Source organism: Arvicanthis niloticus, chromosome 4, assembly GCF_011762505.2.
Source record: "Arvicanthis niloticus isolate mArvNil1 chromosome 4, mArvNil1.pat.X, whole genome shotgun sequence".
NCBI classification, from domain to species: Eukaryota; Metazoa; Chordata; class Mammalia; order Rodentia; family Muridae; genus Arvicanthis; species Arvicanthis niloticus.
This window is the reverse complement of record NC_047661.1, coordinates 58427945-58449393: the sequence shown is the minus strand read 5'-3', so window position 1 is coordinate 58449393 and position 21449 is coordinate 58427945.

Sequence of the window (21449 nt, the reverse complement as noted above, 5' to 3'; positions counted from 1 at the left end):
CCATCATATATTTAAGCTCAGATTTATTTTCTTTAATAGAAGTATACCCCATTAATCTTAGCACTCAAAAGATAAGGGCTGAGATAGGTGTTACTCTGTGAGTTCATGGCCAGAGTCGTCTATACAGGGAGTACTCCAGATAAGCTGAGCTGTATAATAAAACCCTGCCTGAAGAAAAAAGAAAGAAAAGAAATGAAAGAAATCAATAGCCTAATCTATTTTCTTTACTAGCCAATGATAGTTTGTGTCTATAAGTAATACTCATAATCAATATATATTGATCACTAAATATATTGCTATAAACTTTTCATGATAAGGAATGTCTTATTATTTTTAATGTCTGAGTGATTAGTAGTTATGTATCTTTTGCTTTTGTAGTTTATGTATATGGCAACCAAATCTAGTTATGAGTATTGTGCTGTTATATGTTCTTGCTATTTTTGTAACAGTTCTAAAGCTGACTGTTAATATTCTCAAAATTATAGAACATTGCCAATTTCTTTTTATATTTTCCAGATTTGCTTTACATATTTTCAATATGTTAAAATAATAAATATTTATGTTTAATGTAACATTGTTGGTAAATTAATCTTTTTACCATAATATAAATGTCTCTTTAGCTATGCTATGTATGTTTTATTTAATATTTCCATTTTATTATTAATGTCAGTGTGTTTGTATATATATATATATATATATATATATATATATATATATATATATATATATAGTGTGTGTGTGTGTGTGTGTGTGTGTACATGTAGAGGCAAGAGGTCAATGTTGCATATCCCCTCTATTGCTTTTGCCCCTTATTTTGTAAAACAAGGATTCTTACTATTCCTGAATTTTACCAGTTTGGCTAAATTATCCTTAGAGGTTCACATTGCCATATCTGCCGTCTTATGTGCATCCTGGGAATAGAACTAAGAACCTCATATTTGTGGGGGAGGTTATTTACTAACTGAACTGTCTCCTCAATTCCTTCCTTTAGTCATAGTCTCACTAAACTGTTAGGCTGGCCTGTGGTGTTATCTCAGACTGGTCTCAAATTTGCAATCTTCATATCTTAGTCTCCAAAAGGGTTGAATTACAAGTTGTATCACTATGCCTGGTTTGCAGCTTTAAATTTTAAAGTTATCAGACCTGTAGACTCTGATAAATAGAGTATAGTGATATCTAAAAAGCAGTTGATGGACTTACAGTTGAATGGAAAAATAAACATATAGAATACTAACCATGTGAGTCACTGCTCTAAACAATCAATGATGAGTGTGGTAGAGCAAGCCATGGCTACAGCATGGGTCTTCAGGAGCTGAGGGTCCTTATCATGCTGAACAACTCATTATAAACTTTCATTTACAATAATTGTATATACTTCCACTTTTCATTTTTATTAGATATTTTATTTATATTTCAGATGCCATCCCTTTCTCCATTTCCCCTCCCTAGAAAACCCCTATCCCATCCCCCCTTCTCCTTTTTGCTTTTATACAATTTTTTTTAAAAAATTTTAATCAAAGGCTTTATAAGTTTGATAATTCTCAATAACAAGATGCCCATACAATCAGAGGTAGAACCCAATACCCATCCTAGACATATCAACTATATTTGACTGGCAGAGACACGTGAACATCTGCCTCCATGTTCCCCCCTTCCTTCTCTCTCTCTCTCTCTCTCTCTCTCTCATCTTCTACCTCCTCCTATCTTTCTTCTCCTCCTCTCTTTACTCCTCCTCTTCCTCTCCGTACTCCTCCCACCTTAGCTCCTCCTACATATCACCCTTCCTTTTAAAAAAAATCTTTTCTCTCAAAATACAATTAGAGCATAACTATACCAATTTGTGTCAGTAAGGTACAAGATAGACCTAATACCTAGTCTATCATTTTGTTGACTAACCAGAACCTCTATCATCTCTCCTAACTAAAAGACTTAGTTCTGAACCTGGCTTTTTTCTTGGCTAATGAATGTCAGCTGAAAACCATCCACTCAGATCTTTTCTCTCAAAGTAAATAGCCGGGATTTGCTATGAGACTATTAGTCTTCAACTTCTTCAGAAATCCAGAATGACTGAGTTAACTAAAATTATGGGAAACACAAAGCATAGCTTCTAAAATTTAGCAAATTTATAGAGACCGCTGAACACCTGGACACTCCCTATACTACAAAACATTGGAGCATCTGATCTTCAGCCTTCTGGCCCAGGATCATCTGACAGACCTATTGATGCAGAATTAAAGGCTGATTACTCTGTCTAGGCAGATATAATCACTCAACTATTCAGCAAGTGTGTCCTTTTCTGGACAGTAATTTGTCTGTAGATGGAAAGAGGCAATTCTTGCCTAGTGGCTGTCTCACCACAACTGGAGTAACTCCAAAGATGCTCAATTTCTTCTTAGAATCCAAGGCAGGAAGCTGTCAGGAGCAGACAGGTCTCTAATCAAAATGAACATTAATACAGAAATGTTTGTAACATCAATTCTGTAGACTTCTGATGTTTTGAAAATCAACTATCCATGTAAGGTAATCTGGACTGTTGTCTATTAACTCCACTCAGCTATTTCTAAATAAAATATAGAAAACACACTGACAGTGAACTCCAAGCCATGAATTTGCTATAGTCCCTTAACTTACAGGCTAACCATTTCGAATCAGTTGAAAAAGTTAAAGAAGGACTGGGTCTAGGCCTTGTATTCCTAAATGTGTTATACAGGCACAATGCCTATGAGAGTATCAATATTCATCTCACTTTTATGTCAATAAGAAACTCGTACCAATGAAAACCTTAAATTTGAAATCAAAGTGAATTTTGTACCATTTAAGAAATTATAACTTCATCTTGATAACAATTATACAGATTTCTACTAATAGGTTATGGCTATGCAATAAATCCTAGCTAATCCTTGCTGTTCCAACAAAACCACTACTTTTCCCTAGAAAGACAGCCCAGTATTAACATCCTCAGTCCCCAAGCCCAGGGAATAGCAGCTCCGACTTCTCATTAATTTCTTCAACTGATTATGGGCGTTGAGATATTAGAAGAGGGGCAGGGGGAAGAGTTAATTGATAAGCCTTTGATGCTGTGTCTTCACTGCATCCAGCTGGAATTCCAGGACATCAGAGGTTCGAGCAGGTCTACTCAGCTTGCCTGATGAGTAGATACACCAAGGCTGTGTATTCTACAATATACAATTCTCAAAACAAATTTTAGTATCAAGATAATTTTTTGTTTGAATTCTGGAATCTAGTCTTCTCGTGGCCTGTCTCTGTTATATCTAATCCATATAATTCTGGGAGTTTCTATGAGGGTGTGCTCCCACCATCCTCCCATTCCTGCCTCCCTGCTCTCAAATTCCCCAACACTAGGGAATCCAAAATTTCAGGCACCAAGGCCATCTACTTCCACTGATGCCTGGCAAGGCCACTCTCAACTGCCTATATAGGTAGGTCCACGAGTCCATCCCTTTGTGTTCTCGGGCTGGAGATTTTAGAATGGTTACTCCAGCTTGTTTCTTAGGACCATTTGCTTGAAAAACTGTTTCCCAGCCTTTTACTCTAAGGTAGAGTCTGTCTTTGTCACTGAGGTGAGATTCCTGTATGCAGCAAAATGCTGGATCCTCTTTACTCATCCAGTCAGTTAGCCTATATCTTTTTATTGGGGAATTGAGTCCACTGACTTTATGAGATATTAAGGAACAGTGATTGTTGTTTCCTGTTATTTTTGTCATTAGAGGTGGAATTATCTTTGTGTGGCTATCTTCTTTTGGATTTGTTGGAAGAGGATTACTTTCTTACTCTTTCTAGGATATAATTTCCCTCCTTGTATTGGAGCTTTCCTGCTACTATCCTTTGTAATGCTGGGTTTGTGGAAAGATATTGTGTAAATTTGGTTTTGTCGTGGAATAGCTTGGTTTCTCCATCTATGGTAATTGAGAGTTTTGCTGGGTAGAGTATCCTGGGCTGGCATTTGTGTTCTCTTAGGGTCTGTATGGCATCTATCCAGCATCTTCCAGCTTTTATAGTATCTGGTGAGAAGTCTGGTGTAATTCTGATAGGTCTGCCTTCTTATGTTACTTGGCCTTTTTCCCTTATTGCATTTAATATTCTTTCTTTGTTTTGTGCACTTGATGTTTTTTTTTTTTTTTTTTGTGACATGAGGTATTTCTTTTCTGGTCTAGTCTATTTGGCATTCTATAGGCTTCTTGTATGTTTATGGGTATCTCGTTCTTTAGGTTAGGGAAATTTTCTTCTATAATTTTGTTGAAGATATTTATTGGTCCTTTAAGTTGGGAATCTTCACTCTCATCTATACCTATTATTCTTAGGTTTGGTCTTCTCATTGTGTCCTGGATTTCCTGGATGTTTTGTGTTAAGAACTTTTTGCTTTTTGAGTTTTTTTTTTTGACAGTTGTGTCAATATTTTCTATGGTATCTTCTGCACCTGAGATTCTCTCTTCTATCTCTTGTATTTTGTTGGTGATGCTTGCATCCATGACTTCTGATCTCTTTTCTAGGTTTTCTATCTCCTGGGTAGTCTCCCGTTGAGGTTTCTTTATTGTTTCTACTTCCATTTTTAGATCCTGGATGTTTTTGTTTAATTCTTTCACCTGTTTGGTTGTTTTCTCTTGCAATTCTTTAAGAGATTTTTGTGTTTCCTCTTTAAGGGCTTCTACCCGTTTACCTGTGTTCGCCTCACATTCTTTGAGAGTGTTATTTATGTCCTTAAAGTTCTCTATCATCATCATCAAAAGTGATTTTAAATTGGAATCTTGCTTTCCTAGTGATATGGGGAATTCAGGACTTTCTTGTGTGGGAGAATGAGGTTTTAATGATGTCAAGTACCCTGGGTTGCTGATGCTTATGTTCTTGAGCTTGCCTTTTGCCATCTGGATCTCCTTAGTGCTACCTGCCCTGTCTCTGACTGGAGTCTGCTTTCCTATTATCTTGGTTGTATCAGAACTCTGTGGGAAGGGTGTTTCTACTAGGGTTAGACCTGGGGCACAAGATCTGCTTAGTGCTCTGGTGAAGACAGAAAGTAACCAGTGCTCCAGGACAGGAGTGACTTCCTGGGTCCTAGTGGGTCCCAGTTACTCCCTGTTTGGGGTGGGTGTTGCTGTCTCCTTACCTAAGATACTGCCCCTGTTAGAGCTCCTGGGAGGCGTGCTTCCTCTGGTTCTGTGAGATTGGGGGCAGCGCTGCTGCGCCCAGGGATCTGTTCCACCTCCACTTTTCTACCTTCAGCATTCTGACCATTCTCAGTTGGTACTATGTGTGGGCTAGTGTATATTTTTGGCTTCTACCAATAATTTCTATTGGTTTTGTTCTTCCATGCAAATGTATTTATGTGCTGATTCAATTCCCACTACAGAATTAGCATTTGAAACAGGATGGAACAGGAGACTGAAATCAGAGGCCAATGTCAGATGGTGTCATTCAGGAGAAAGAATTGTTCTTCAAGGTAATTGTAGGTCGTTGCCATAGCTGATCGAAAACCTGAAATCACTAAGCCAGGAAATGAGATGAGATCTTCCCAAATAATCCCATCTTGGGGGAACTAGATATTGCACAGATATTTTTCTTCCATTAATACTCTTTCCCTTAGGTTTTAGGATACCTATTCCCCATTACCCTAAGTCTCTAAATAAACCCTGTTCATACTTAACAGCAAGCTTTGCAGCTTGAACAAGTGATAGTGTGGCTGTGAGCCATAGCTAGGATTTAGGTGATAAAAAAAAAAAAGCCTATAAAAAAACCCAAACAAACAAAACAGAAACAATGCTCCTGTACTGAAGTCTCTGGTTTTGTTGTATTTTCTCATGGATGGTTTATTGATGTTTTGTAAACTGAAACTCCCTTTCCCTCTTGGGAAGCTAAACCAATTTTTCAGCCTTGGTCCATATATGCTTGGGAAGATACATTCCCACATCTGTATTCATGCCTGGCCTACAGAGGATGGATTCCATTCAACCTGCCATAAAATGACTGTTTCACGATTGAATTGGTGCCACCTGCAGGGACTGTTGGGAGAAAGTGTCGCATTTTCTGGGCTTTTAAACTTGGCAGACTGTACCTAACAACTTGCTAGAAGCTATCTAGTCACTTCCTGAGGCCTAAGGATAAAGCCTGCATAGAAGACAGAGCCCCAATCCCGCTTATGTCCACAGAGCCTACAAGCCTACAGCACTACCGCCTGGAGTAAACTGCACCCAGACTGCGATTATCCTGGTAGGGCCGGAATCTTCCCTATCACTGACTCCATCACTTGCATTCATCTATTAAAAATTTATCAGCTGTCTATATGTCAGTAAGTATAAACACTACTTTCTTTAAAGAGGAATGATTAAATGCAATGGTAAGTATATAATCATAAATTGGTTCCAGAGCACTGAGTTTTGAGTGAAAGCATATTAAATTTTTCTTATTGAAATTAACTCTGGAACTCAGTCATCATTTATGATGCTAAAATATTCATTCAGCTATGATGGCAATTTATCTTGTAAATTTAGTGAGATATACTCTTTAAAGGTTACTTAGAAAGGGGCTTTTAGTATTTTAGTATTTTAGTTACTTTTAGCTTTTAGTTACTTTTGCTTTCTCTAGCATCCATGTATGGGGATTGACCTCATTTTCTGGATCTTCTAAAACCTTTTGTTTCTCAGCATATCCACTTACCCAAACAAAGTCTCACTGCCATCACATGCAAACATACCACTATAGAACTATAATGGCATTTTATTCTTTAAGTTCTTGACACTATGAGGCATTTATCCCATTAAGGAATATAAATCTAAGGTTGCATGATGGTTGGCTTCTGTTATCAAGTTGATTACATTCAGAATCCACTAGGAGATTGGTGACACACATCTCTGGGCATGTCTGTGAGGGTGTTTTTAGGGTGTATTAACTGAGGGTAAAAGCTTCAGGCTAAATGGCCATACCACCCTCCAATGGCCTGAAGCCCTGCACAGAATTTAGAGTGCCATCTCCTCCCCTAAGTCTTGGTTAGCCATGGAGTGAGTTTCTTATTCTACATTTTTTTCATGTCCACAATGTTCTGCTCAAAGACAGGCTGAAGTAGCCATAAATTTTGAAACTGATCAAAACCAGAGTTTTCTGTTGTTTCTGCCAGGTATTTGGCCCCTGTGATTAGAAAAGTAACTAATATAAGCCGAGCAAACTGTTGCTTATCAATTTCAGTTTAGGTCAGGAAGTAAAACAAGATTAATAAGTTCAGACTAAAAGCCTGGAACTTCCTAGAACACAGGAAGGCAGAACTTACATTTTTAGCCTTTGGGGAATAGACTCAGTTAAGAAGTACAATATAGCAATTGATGGCTTGATAAATTATCCTGCCACAATGTAAATTACCAGAAACAGTGCACAGGTAGAACAGGGGCATTGCCAATATACTGCTTAAAGCCCCAACTCTTCCTTACTGTGTGGCTCTGTAATGCATAGTAATCAGCTCCTCCTCATGCCCTGGGATGCAGAGTACAGGGAAGAGATGTGGGGTTGATTTAAGACCCTCAAATGGCACCTGTTTTTCCTAATAAAACTCACATGTGTTCTGTTGACCTCAGGAAATTATCAGCATAGATGGGCCACTGTTTTGAGAGGCACTGGAAATTGTAGGTGAGAGGTTCAGGCAGCCCCTTGGGCATTTCCCAATCTTCAGGTTCTGGTTAATTTCTCATTTCTAAACCCTGTCAGGTAGGCTCTTTCCAAGAGGCTGAGACTGTTACACCAAACCTGATTCTAAGTATATCTATATATCTAACTATCATCTATCTATCTATCATCTATCACTCTATCACTCTATCACTCTATCACTCTATCACTCTATCTATCTATCTATCTATCTATCTATCTATCTATCTATCTATCTACCTATCTAGCTACCTATCTTTATATTGTCTTTCTTCTGCTCTCTGGGAGGCCTGTACTTCTACCTCCAGGTTCTTAGCCTACTTAAGCCTCTTCACTGCTCAGATATTAGATGTGAAAAGGGTGTAATCTTTTTAATCTCACATGAATCACAGTTCCTCTTATATTCTGTGACAATGTTTTTTTTTCCCCAAACATACCTCTTATAGTGCAAGCTATGCCTCCTGCAGCTGCAAGGTCATGGGGATGTTTGGGCTAGGTAGAGAAACCACTTCTCATTTGGATTCGCACAGTTTCAGCTTCATTGCAAGAAATAGGACTGATGAGAGCTTTCCTCTTAAACTATGTCACTACCTCATTTTAGACAGGCTACTTACCAGACTCTTGTGTTTTCAATTATTTCTAATTGTTTCTTTCAATGAGTGCTTGCAACTTCATATAGAAAGTAGGCCAGTTATGCTGTCATTTAAAACCATATTCTCCACATTGTGGAGAATCTTTGGGCTACTGAAATGTCTCAATTTCTGTGTTCTTTCACATTGCACATGATATGTTTTGAATAAATAGCCATTTAAAGTATCAGGTTAAAAGGCTTAGATAAAATCCTGAATATCTCATGTTATTAAATCTGTTAGCCCAGAAATTAATGTCCTTCAGGAAGCCTCAAGGTAGCACTTCTGGACATGGCTCAACCACACTAACAAATTGACTTTTGGACCATTCATTCTCTCTGTAAGACTTCAGAATTGACAGTTGTTTCTGTGTCATTGTTTTAACAGATAAGTAAATATGAAGACAGGAGTCCAGCATAGAGAAGCCATGCTTCTTGTCTTGGAATATTTCTCCATAGATTTGAAGCTAGCTTTATTAGACATAGAACCTTCAGTTGATAAGTTATTTACATTCAGGTCTCAGTCCCTGCGTTAGTTACTTTTCTATTGCTGCGAAGAGACCACCTGACCAAGGCCTTCATTATAAAAGAAAGCCTTTAAAGCAGGGAGGGCTACTTAGACTTTTAGAGGGTGAGTCCATGATCATCATGGTGGGAAGTGAAGTAGCTGGGAGCTTTACATTCTAATCTGCAGGCAGTAGGCAAGGCAAGAGACAAAGCCTGTCATGGTCTTTTGAAACCTCAAAACTCACCCTAGGTAACACACCTCTTTCAACTGGGCCACACCTCCCAATCCTTCTGGAAAAGTTCAAGTCCCTGGTGAATAAGCATTCAAATATGCTATTCTTTGGGAGCCATTTTCATTCAAAGTGCCACAATCCCTAAAAATGTTATCTATCCTTTCTTGGCTAATTAGTTTTCTGAATAAAGCTCTGGTGTTGTTCTCTGTGGGGGTAATATTTAGAAAACGGTGTCTGGTCCCGCTTGTTCCTGGGCAGCCACCATGTTTCCACTGCTCCTCGGCTCTGACTGGGTCTCTGGCTAGCTAGATGTGCAGGCCCTGGCACCTATGAGATGCCAGTGTGTGGGATGGCTTTGTCAATCCCCCACGCTGCATCCACAAAGCTCTGCTGAACCTCAGATGATATGATATCTCCCATCCTCGAAATATCCGGTCAAAATGAGACTCTTAAAGTTTAATGATTATCTAAAGGATTTATGTATTTAGAAATGCTCAATCAACAAGATGACCACACAATTAGAGTTGTTTACCAATATCTAACCTTTTGATAGAAGTTGCTACCCAGGACAGCTTTCGACCCATCTGTGGTTCTCCATCGCTGATAGCCTCCACCTTCTTCTTCCTCTCTTTCTCCCCTTCCCTTCCTCTCTTCTCCCAGCTCCACCTCCTCTTCACTGCCTAATCACCGGAGCTCCACTGCGAATACAATGCAGCAGAATAAATATCTTTCTACAGTTCTTATGCATCTTTCATCTGCCTAATAATTCCTGAGGTTCATCCTTGGTTCCAGGGGGACCTGCCTGTATTTTCTTTCTTTTTTCCTGCTTTCTTTGGGAGTTTTCATACTACATTTTCAATTGAAAAATGCCATTTTTTTAAAATTTGTTTTTAATACTTTTAATTATGTGCTGCCATGCAGGGGCAGGCATATATGTACCCACAAATGCTACCGCTCCAACCTCTCTGTTCATAGATTTGGTCACAATTTATGACTGAGTAATTAGCAATTTATTCCATAATTTAGATGTCATTATGAAGAACATGTGCTCATGTGTAGTTCTACCCCTTAGTGTTACTGAGCCAGAACACTGACAGAAACTGTAGCTAGTGGCCCTTACATATTTCTAGTGTTAGTGAGAGACAGAGAACATGTTAAGCTTTTTTTTCCTTGTTTGCACTTATATATTTACAGTTTATAAATATATCATAATCTTGAAAGATCATTCCCTTTATTAATATGAAGTAACTTTTTGTAGTTCATTATCTCTTCTTACTTCATGTCTTCTTATTAATATGGTTTAAAGTCTACTTTATAACTCAGATACTTATCAGGATAGGTAATACAGCTTGGTTTAGGCTCTTTTTTTTTTTCATTTCTTTTGTCTTCTTTTTTTTCTTCCTTTCACCCTTCCTTCCCTCCCTTTCTCTTTCCCTTCCTCCCTCTCCCTTTCTTTCTTTCTTTCTTTCTTTCTTTCTTTCTTTCTTTCTTTCTTTCTTTCTTTCTTTCTTTCTTTCTTCTTTCTTGATTACTTGACTTTCAGCCTTTGGCTTTCAGACTGTGAATTTTTTTTTTGTTCTTGAGGTATATTTTGTGGTGACAAACTATAAAGAATCTTATTTTAAAGCCAATCACTAGTCTTTTTTCCCCTTAATTGGTGAAATGAGGTCATTTACAAAAGTCTTTTATTGAGAGATATTTGGCAATCCTTATCATTTTTGATTATTAGTTGTTGGATTGCTGCTTGTTCTTCTCTCTTTTTCCTACAGCTACTTGGGAATTGCTGATTTACTGTATGGAACATGATGGTGTCCTTCTTAGACTGCCTTTGATTATCTGTTCCTCTCACAGAATTTGCTTTTTTTTTTTTTTTTTTTTTTTTTTGTTGTGTTTGTGACCACATTCTTTCTTTAAGTACCACCGACTGGTACTGTTGGTACTGCTTGGTAATCATTTTCTACCCTAGTTCATGTTAGTCTTGGTATGTTCATATCTTTTGATAAATTTTAACATAGCTTTATTGGTTGTTGCAACTTAGGTTGACAAGTTGCTTCCTTTTAAGGTTTCAACCCTGACTGTGTCATTTCATGCTTCTGACCTTTTGAGGAAAGAGTTGCTGTTATTCTGATGCGTTTGCCTTCAGAATTGAATATGCATTTTCTCCTTACAACTTTTCAGATGTTTTCTTTGGTTTGAAAATTTGATATCTTAACCATAATACTTTGTAAGGAATTTATTTTCTGGCTTTTTTTTTTTGGAATTCCCAACACCTCACTTGTTTCAATTATCTATTTTACCTATTTTTCTATTTTCTGCTACATTTTCATTGAATATGTAGGTTTTTTCTTTCCTTTCCTCTCCTTCTCCTCTTCCTCCTACTCTTCTGTCTTCTCTTTCTCCCTCTTTTACCTTTAAAATTTTATTTTGCTTGTCTCATTCCTTCTTTTATCCCATGAATTTTGAGCTTAGTCTATTGATTATTTCCCAGAGCTCTTGGCTGCCATGTTAATGCATGTGTTCTTAGTTATTTTTCCATACAAATGCTTGGATATGAAATTTTAGTGTAATGTGGCCACTTTGAACTGTCTTCTTTTTAATTTTTTATATTCATTCAATATTTGTCTTTTTGCTTAAGTTTCCTTGCTTAAATTTCAAGTTTGAGGAGGAGATTTGAGGGAAATATGAAATTAATTTTGGAAATGGTACAAATATTATTTTATTAATGTTCTCAAATAAACTATCAAAAAGGTAGAATACAATGAAATAAAGAAAGAATTAGCCAAAGAAAGTTAAAATAGAAAAAAGAAAAAGAAAAAAGTAAATACTACCAAGTTATGAAAATAAATGTACAAATGAAATTAGATGAACATATTAAGGAGAATAGAATTAAAAAAAAAAACCTTAATTAAAAAGAAACATCAAGCAAAGTTACTACTAAAAGTATAACAAGAAAATGAAGCAGAAAGAAAAAGCAACAGATTTAAAAGGAAGATCAAATGTTGGAGCAATTTTTTTCTGGGATTCTGAATCTTGGAAGCAACCAATCATAATCACAGTGGAAAGTGAGGTTCATTGTAGGCTTGCCTATTTTATTGGTAAAGCTGTTATTGGTCATGCATTAGACACATTTAATACTCATCAAAGCTGTTTTCACTTTAAAAGCTTCTTTCTATAAGCATTTGCTGACCACACTTGGCTTTGCAAGCTATGAGCTATTCTGCTTTTCTTCTTACTTTTCACCCTTTCCACTGAAATTTTCAAGTATCCTATCACTTTTCTCATGAATTTCTGAAATGATTATCTCTTTGAAAGATACTGCATTCAGTCTTTATTTAATTTCTAAGATTATACCATAATTACAAAATTTTCCTTTGCTTTCTTCCCTTCATGTCCTCTACATTCCCCTCCCTATTTTCTTTCAAATTCATGGTTTCTTTCTTCATAATTATTATTGTACACATATGTGCATGCGTATATCTAAAACATTTCTAAATATAATTTTTGAGTCCGTATAATCTTAATTGTATGTATATGTTTTCAGAGCTGACCATTTGTACTGAACAACCAATTTGCTTGGTCTTTCCTGGGGAAGACCTCTCCTTCTCCCAGATTTTTCTATTGCTAGTAGTCCTCTGTGTAGGGTTGAAGCGTGGGCTTCTGAATTACAAAGAAGCCTATAATAGTTTTCCATTTTAAAATGGAAGATATGTGTCACTTGTTTGGGAAAATAGTTTTGCTAGGCATAGAATTATAGCTGGACAATTGTTATTCTTTTAGCTTTTAAAGTTTTGCATCACTGCATCTGACTTTGGATTAAGTCTCTTATCTTTTCTTCTTCTTCCTTTATCTCTTTTAAGGTACTTTATCTGGCTTCTTTTCATATATTGTCTTGATCTTTATTTTAAAGCAATTTTATTCCATTGAAATTTTTCTTCAGAGACTTACTTTGTGCTTCCTACATCTTTGTATTAAATTTAATCAGATTTGTGAAAGAAATGCTATTTATTTTCTATTAATTTAACAATGCTCTCAATATTTTATAAATATGAGTTCTTTGAACTACTTACTCAAGTTATCTCAAAGGTCAGTGAATGAATGTCTTCATTTAATATAGTCAATTCAAACACTATCAATTTTTGGAATTTATTATGGAAATAAAATAAATTTATTATGGAAATAAAATTATTATTATGGAAATAAAGGGATAAATAAAAAATAATCTACACAATATCTAGAAAATATTGATAGTCTCTTCACATCAAAGTTTATGGACAGTACAATTTTGTTGAAGAGAAAGCAGAAGAAAAACAATGTATTACAACTATAGAATTATGTAGAATTCCCGATAATTTAACTTTTTAGAATACATTTAATATTTTGGGCCTATTTCTTTAGAAACATTTTTCTTTTACTGAAAATATTTTTATAGAATATGCTATAATTACAATGTCTCCTCTCCTTTACTTCTCCTCTTGCTCAGTCTTACTCTATATTCAACGTATTTACCAAATCCTACAGTTACCATTGTTCTTCACACACCCATATTTTCTTGGATTCTGTTGAATGATTAACATCTTCATCAATGCTTTCCTCTCCCTACTAAATAATCTCAATTCTTTCACAAGTCATCCAAATAGCAAAATATACAGAAGTAATTTTGATTCTGTTGCTCATCTAAAGAGATAGGCAAGTGCTAATCAGACTCAGAACAAGCACTACAAAGTGGTGTTGTTTCTATCCCACTCAATCTAAGGTAATATAAACAGTTCAAATTACAATTGTTAGTCCTATAGAGATTATCTCTTTATTCTTTTAGTTTATTCATGTTTTAGACACAAATATCATTTATGTTGTATGGATGAAACATTGTTTCATAATTACAAGTGATAGAAATATGACAGTTCATATACAAGGAATGAAATAAAAGTTACTATGGTTTAACAATAGCTATTGTTGAATGAATGTGTTAAGTAATTTTTAATGATAAGAACATGTTTTATATATATTACAATGCCTTTGTTCACTTGGTAAAAATGAAATTATATGTGATGAAGCCAATCTTGGTTCTCTGATGAATTAAAATAATCTCCTCAGCCTTTTTTTTTGTCTTGCTTTGTTTCTCTTCCTTTATTCATCTTAATGACATTGCCATTGCCCTAAATGAATGCAATAAATAACAAAAATCTCACTAAATATTTATCATGGACATCCATAATATCCATTTTTAATTACCAGCAGTAGATGTGTAAATCTAGCCAATTAAACTCATAAAAGTTTCCTCAGTTATTTCCCTTCTAATTTAGTGAGGGAGCAACCACGAGAACAAAGAATAATTTTACATAAAAATTAATGAGACACAAATAATCTTTCTTTGTACTTCAAGGACAAAATTTTCCATGGAATATTGAACACAGAACTTTGTAGGGAGACATGAGATCAGTATTTTTCCTTAGTTTAGAGTCTTTTAAATGTAAAACTCAGTTTATATTGATAGTTTAAATTGCATAGAACCAAAGGTTAAAATTAGAGTATTCCATGTGAGACAGTTGGAAATAAGACACTGCTACCATAACACCTGGATGCCAGATGGAGATTTAGAGTCTAGTTTTGCCTTCTTGGCTTTTGATATAGCTTTGTTCTAAACATTCTTTGCTCTCCCCCTATTCTTCACTGTCAGAATGGAAATAGTTGTATTACTATTATTATATATGTGAAATATACAGCTTGGTTTTTTCCTTATAAGCATTCATAATTAAGACATTGCCTTGACTCTTAAAAAATATTTTGAAATTTGAACAGTTTCAGGATTATGAATACTATAGGGACTGCACTTTGGTTTATGAGGTGGGTATGTGCTTTTGGGAGTCACACTTGAAAAGTTACATTTGGGAGAGTAAACAGCCCCAAGAGACTGATCTGTTTCCTTGGACTCCAGCTGGCAGCACCATATTGGGTGGTTGTAGAACACTTAGGAGGTGTGTTATTTTTGTAAGAATGTAGCTTGGAGTGAAAATTGAAGTTTTATAACCTAAACCTGCCTCTTGGTCCACTCAGATGTAAGTAGTTGTTGCATGTTTTAGCCTTTACTCTGCTGTGCCTTCCATGCCATTATGTGCCGTGAGCCAAAAAAATTCTCTCTTCCCTTAAATGCTTCTTGTCTAGTATTTGATTAGAACAGTGGGAAGAGTAACCAATGGAATAATATTTGTCTTATTTTTATTGACTGAGACCAAACTTGCAATCTCTCTGAGGCATGTGTATGTATATGTATACCTGTGCATGTGTATGGATGTGTGGATGTGTGCAAGTGTGTGTTTGTGTGTGCATGTGTACATGTGTATGTGTACATCTATGTGTACATGTGATGGTAATAATGGGATATTTGAGAAAGAAATGGAAAATAAATTGGGGAAGGCAATGAACATACAGATTAATAAAAACTAAAGGCACAGTGTGAACTTCTGGTTCCTAATCGGAACTCAGAGAACTTTAGTAACACTCTACAAAATTTTAGAAGCAGAACGAGCATGGTGAATTATCATGTAAAATGGTGACATGATAAATCTATTAGTGGGTTTCTAAGCCAAAAATTTAGTGTCAGTCACATATTGAAATAAATTCAAATTGCTGATATAAATAATCTGCAAACCAACATGATTAATATCTGGAAAACAGACACTCAAAAGAAAAAGCATAAATATTTTCCTCCCAAAGCCCCAAATTTGACAAAATTCAGCACTGCCAAACTCATTTTTTATAAGAAATGCTAAAAGATGTTCTTAAAGCTGAGTAAAGGAACCCAAATTCATGAAAATATGTGTAAAGACTCTTTTTTAAAGGCAAATATGTAGACAAATAAAGAACATTGGCAAAAAAAAAAACCACTGGAATGTCAATCACTCTAAGTAATATTGAAAGTCAAAGACAAAGAAAATTAACTACAATACTGAAAGTATGCTAGTGGATACACAATAACAATGAGTTAGCCTAGTCACAAAGTTCAGTGTTGAAATAATTTTCCTAGCATGTAAAGTCATGAGTTTGTTACTGGCAAAAGAAAAACAAGTTGAAATTATAACTCTATTAACATAAAGCATGGAGGAAAGACAGTGGAACCATGCTTCTTTTACCTTGATTAATATATTTGTATAGTATATTAGGTAATACTATATAATATTATTACATATTATAATGTGGTTTAGGCAACTACACTTTGCTGCAAGTGCTCTTATTCAGTGTTATCCAGATATCCAGACCAAAGCCATTATTTAAGGTGCTTTATGGAATCTTTAAGATAGCAATAAGACTGTTCTATTGGTTATATGAAACCAATAAACTAAAAGACAAAACATATCACTATAGAGAAATTAATACAACACATAATAGTATAGTAAGAGAGGGAAAAAGGATACACAGAAACAAGACAGGAAGAAAAAATAGTGAGTTGGTAAAGATAATTCATCAATTACTTTAAATGTAAATGGTTTAAACTCTTCATTCAGAAGACAAAGTAGCTGGGTGGATAAGACATTAAGCTTCAAGGATATGTATTATTCATATTAAGATGTGGAAATAACCTAAATGTTGAATGCAGGTGTCTAAATAAAGCGAATGTGAAGTGTTTCACATTTCATCCATCATGAAAGAAAACCATGGCATATGAAAACAGATCTGCTTATATAAGTAGTGATAGGTAAATCATACAGATGAGGTGACATGATTCTATTTATATGTGATGTCTGAGATCTTCACACTTACACAGCAGAAGGAATATTCGTATTCTCCAGATGCTGTGAGCAAGGGGGATATGGAGCTGCTATTTAGCTGGCATTAAACTTTGGCTATGCAAGATGGTTAAGTTCTAAACAGCTGTTGCATAATGTTATTTTTATAGAGACCAATATTGTAACATAACATACACAGTTAGAGGAGTATATGTTATTTTTTGTATTTCAATAAAACAAAATGTAAACAAAAATGACATGCAAAATGCCTACCTTTGGTTTACCAATTCCTAACCCATTAATAGCCAGAAAACATAAGAAAAGATTGTGTGCTATTATTATCTATGAATCTTTTTTGGACCCCCAAGGCACTTTGTCATTTCTGTGTATAATAATAGAACGATGTGTAACTAGAACAATAGTGTAAATAAACACTGGTTCCTTGCACTGGGAAGGTCACAATACTAGTAGCTTAGTTAGGGTTTCTATCACTGTGAAGAGAGACCATAATCATGACAACTCTTACAAAGCAAAATATTTAATTGTTGCAGACTTACCATTCAGAGCTTTATTCCATTATTGTCACTGCAGGAAGCATGGCAGCATACAGGCAGATACAGTTCTGGAGAGGTAGCTGATAGTTCTACATCCTGATACACAGATAACAGGAAAATACTGTGAGCTACTAAACCTAGCTTAAGTTTCTGAGACCTTAAAGCTGGCAACACCTCCGAGACACACCTCCTGATAGTGTTGCTATAGGCCTATGGGGGCCGTTTTATTCCAACAATTCCAGATAGCTTTCCTGATAGTCCTTTCAAAATTTTTCATTGGGGCTGTGGAGAAGACACGGCCAATCAAGTGTTTGTTGCTTAAGAGTCAGGACTGAAGATCAGAGTCTTAGAACCCGTATAACTTCCAGACAAGACTTGCTCTGTAAGTACTCAATTATGTGAGAATTATGTGAGAAAAGAATATATTTTCAATAAAAGAGATTGAAAAAAAAATTGTTCCCATTTTATCCTCCTGAGAATGTGTCCTTGAAACAGTCTATAACTGTGCTTGCCTTCAGTGTGAAAGGGGAGCCTCCTGAGTACGTGAGTTTAATCTCAAATTCTTTTGTGAAAAGAAAAGAGAAGAGAGGTTTTCATTTTAAACCCCAACATAATGCAGAAAATATAAAAATTAAGTAATGAATAGGATGGATATATAGTCATTACCTATAATAAATGTAACAAAAATAGAAATAGCCCATGATTTAAATAACCATATCAATTATCTCATATAGCAGCAAGACTGGAAGATACTATTTTTTGTATATTTAAATATTATTTTTATGTATATTTAAACTATGGTATCTACTATTTGTGCTATCTTTTTTTTTGATGGTAGGATCTCCATTCAATTTATAATATTTGCAAATAGTTGACAAAATTCTTGAGTGCTGCACTAAGTATTGTTAAATAGACATCCATGGATGAGAAGTTACATTTGCCTTCATAGTTCTATTTTAAATTTAAGGCTATAGTGATGCTTCCTTATGTGTCTGAAGACATTTTATTATATACCCTTAGTATGTGAGAAAAAAGTGTCTAGGATGATAGATGATACTCAGGTGTGATCTGCCAGAGTCACAGGCGAATCTGGTGAAGCTGAAAAAACAACTACAAGAAGAGCAGTAGATGCTGTAAATAGCAGGTAAAGATACCATCCCCAGAGAAGCACCAGCGTTAGAGAGATATGCTGAGGAGGACACTCTATCTCCCACCCTCACTTTAAATACTGGGTTAAGAAGGAGCTGCCCATCATGCACTGCAGGTATGAACATCTTATCTGAGTTTTCTATTGTCTTCCCACATTGATATCTGAATCTTGCTCTCCTGCTCTCCACAACTACCTCTTGGCTCTTCTTTCACCCAGGGGATATGTCTGATCAGAGTTGGGTCTCACTCATTTGTAGTTTCTTCTTGATTTCAGGTCCCAGAGAGTAACATTTTTTGATAGTTGATTCTCTCACAAATTTGTTCCTGGCTGCTGTGATGTCTCTTGCATGGTTGACTGTTTGGAAGTGGCTTATATGATCCTATCACACATGGACACACTCACATGTACACACACACACACACACACACACACACACACACACACATTGGAGAGTTGTGCAGGTAAATCTACATTTGGCTTACCTTTCTGCATCCCCAGTTTTCAGTTCTACTATTTTCAGGTGTCTTGTTCATCACTTTTTTAGATTTCTAGAGTATTCTGTAATTCTTCTGCTCTCTCTTTGAAACAACTTATTCTTTTTGATATTATTTTCTTATTCTGACTCTTTTCCTCAGAATCTCAAAGAGGCTACTTCTATTTTGTTATTTTACCCAGAAGATAATTTGATAGCATTTTCTCATGACTGTCTTTTATTTTTTGATTCTCAAGTCGGGTTGATGAGGAAGTATAAAAAGACAGAGAAAATTATAGGGACATGGGAATATCATTCCCTCTCCCCAGTGTCTGCTTGGAGCCACTTTTCAAGTAAGAAAAAATGCTTTCTAAGCAAATGGACTCAAGCAAGCTGCAGTAGCCATTCTAATATCTAATAAACTACACTTTAAACCAAAATTAATCAAAAGAGATGGGAAAATGTTGCATATAATAATTAAAAACCAACCCAAATTATCGCTGGACACTTTCTGGCTCTGGCAGTTTCATTGCCTCTATGACTAACCCCATGCTACTACTGCCCAACTCGTGGTTTGCTTGCTGTGGAACCCGCTCACATTCTCAGCCATCTACTTCCTGTGATTAGCTGTCACAAATCCCCATAACCCAATAAAACCAAAAACTCTAGAGGCTTGTAATTCATCAATCAGATTTATATCAGTAAATTCTCAACCCACAAAATGTCCACACAGTAAATTCAGAGCAATTGATATTGATATAAGATGCCCAGCTAGATTAGACAAGTTGTCCTATATTATTTCATCCATTTTATGATATTCATAGCTACCTGTGGCTATTTAAAGCCACGTGGGTCAGGTTAGTCATTTTCTTCCCCCATCTTCTCCTTCTACTTCTCTGTATCTCTATCTGTCTTAACTCTAAAACTCTCAGCCCGCCTTCTTTTTCCACTGCCCAATCACAGGTTCTGCCCTCACCTGAATATAGACATCAATCCATAGGAAAGAACAGTATATACTCATCAAAGGAAAGATCCACCAAGATGACTTCTCAATTCAGAACAGTTTTGCCCCAAAATGCAAGGGCACCCACACATGTAAAAGAAGCATTACTAAAGCTGAAATCACATATCAAACCCTCACACTAATAGTGAGAGACTTCAACATTCCCTTTTCAACAATAAACAGATCATCCAGACAGAAACTAAATGGATTTAACAGATATTACAACGCAAATTGATCTAATAGATACCAATAGGACATTTCACCCAAACACAAAAGAGTATCGATTCTTCACAGCATCTTAAGGAACCTTATCCAAAACTGACCATATACTCAGTCACAAAGCAAGTTTCAACAGATTTAAGAAGTTTAAAATAATCACCTTTATCTTATCAGACCACCATGAATGAAATATGGACTTCAACAACAACCAAACAACAAAAAGATTAAATAAGCATAGAAAATGAACAACTGTCAATTTTCTAGTTTAAGGAAGAAATAAAAAGAAAATTAAAGGATTTCTAGAATTCAATGAAAATGAATGCACAGTGTACAGAAATTTACAGGACAAAATGAAAGCAGTGCTAAGAGGAAAGTTCATAACTCTAAGTGTCTTCATAAAGAAGCTGGAGAGCTTTGATAATAGCAACCAAAAACATCTGAAAGCTCTAAAAGAAAAAGAAGCAAGCATACTCAGGAGGACTAGATGGCAGGAACAGTCACAGTCAGGGCTGAAATTAATAAATAAATAAATTAAAAATTGAACAATACAAAGGATCGGAAAACCTAGACCTGGTTCTTTAAGAAAATCAACAAGATAGACACACTTTTATCCAAGTAACCAAAAAGCAGAGATAGTATTCAATTTAACAACATCAAAAATAAAAAGAGGACATAAAAATAGACACTGAGAATTCCAAAGAATCATTAGGTCTTACTTCAAAAGTCTGTATTCAACAAAATTGGAAGACGTAAATGAAATTGCCAATTTTCATGATACATACTATTTACCAAAGTTAAATCAAAATCAGGCAAACAATTTAAATAGTAGTATAACCCCAAAGGGAATAGGAACAGTCATTAAAAGTCACCCAACCAATAAAAGCCTCGGACCTGATGGTTTTAGCACAGAATTCTACCAGATTTTTAAAAAGAGCTAATACTAATACTCCTCTAACAATTTCACACAACAGAAACAAAAGAAAAATTACCAACATCATTCTATTAGTCCACAGTCACTCTGATATCTAAATTACACAAAGAATCAACAAAGAAAGAGAATTTCAGACCAACTTTCCTTATGAATATTGATGTAAAAATACTTGATAAAATAAATACTCGCAAACCAAATCTAAGAATACATCAAAAAGGTATACTATGATTGAGTAACGAATAACTTCATCCCAGAAATGCAGGGATGGTTTAATATACAAAAATCCATAAATGTAATCTACCACATAAGAAACTGAAAAAACTGACCTTAATACTTGCATAAAAGCCAAAAAAAAAAAAAAAAAAAAAACCAAAAAACAACAAC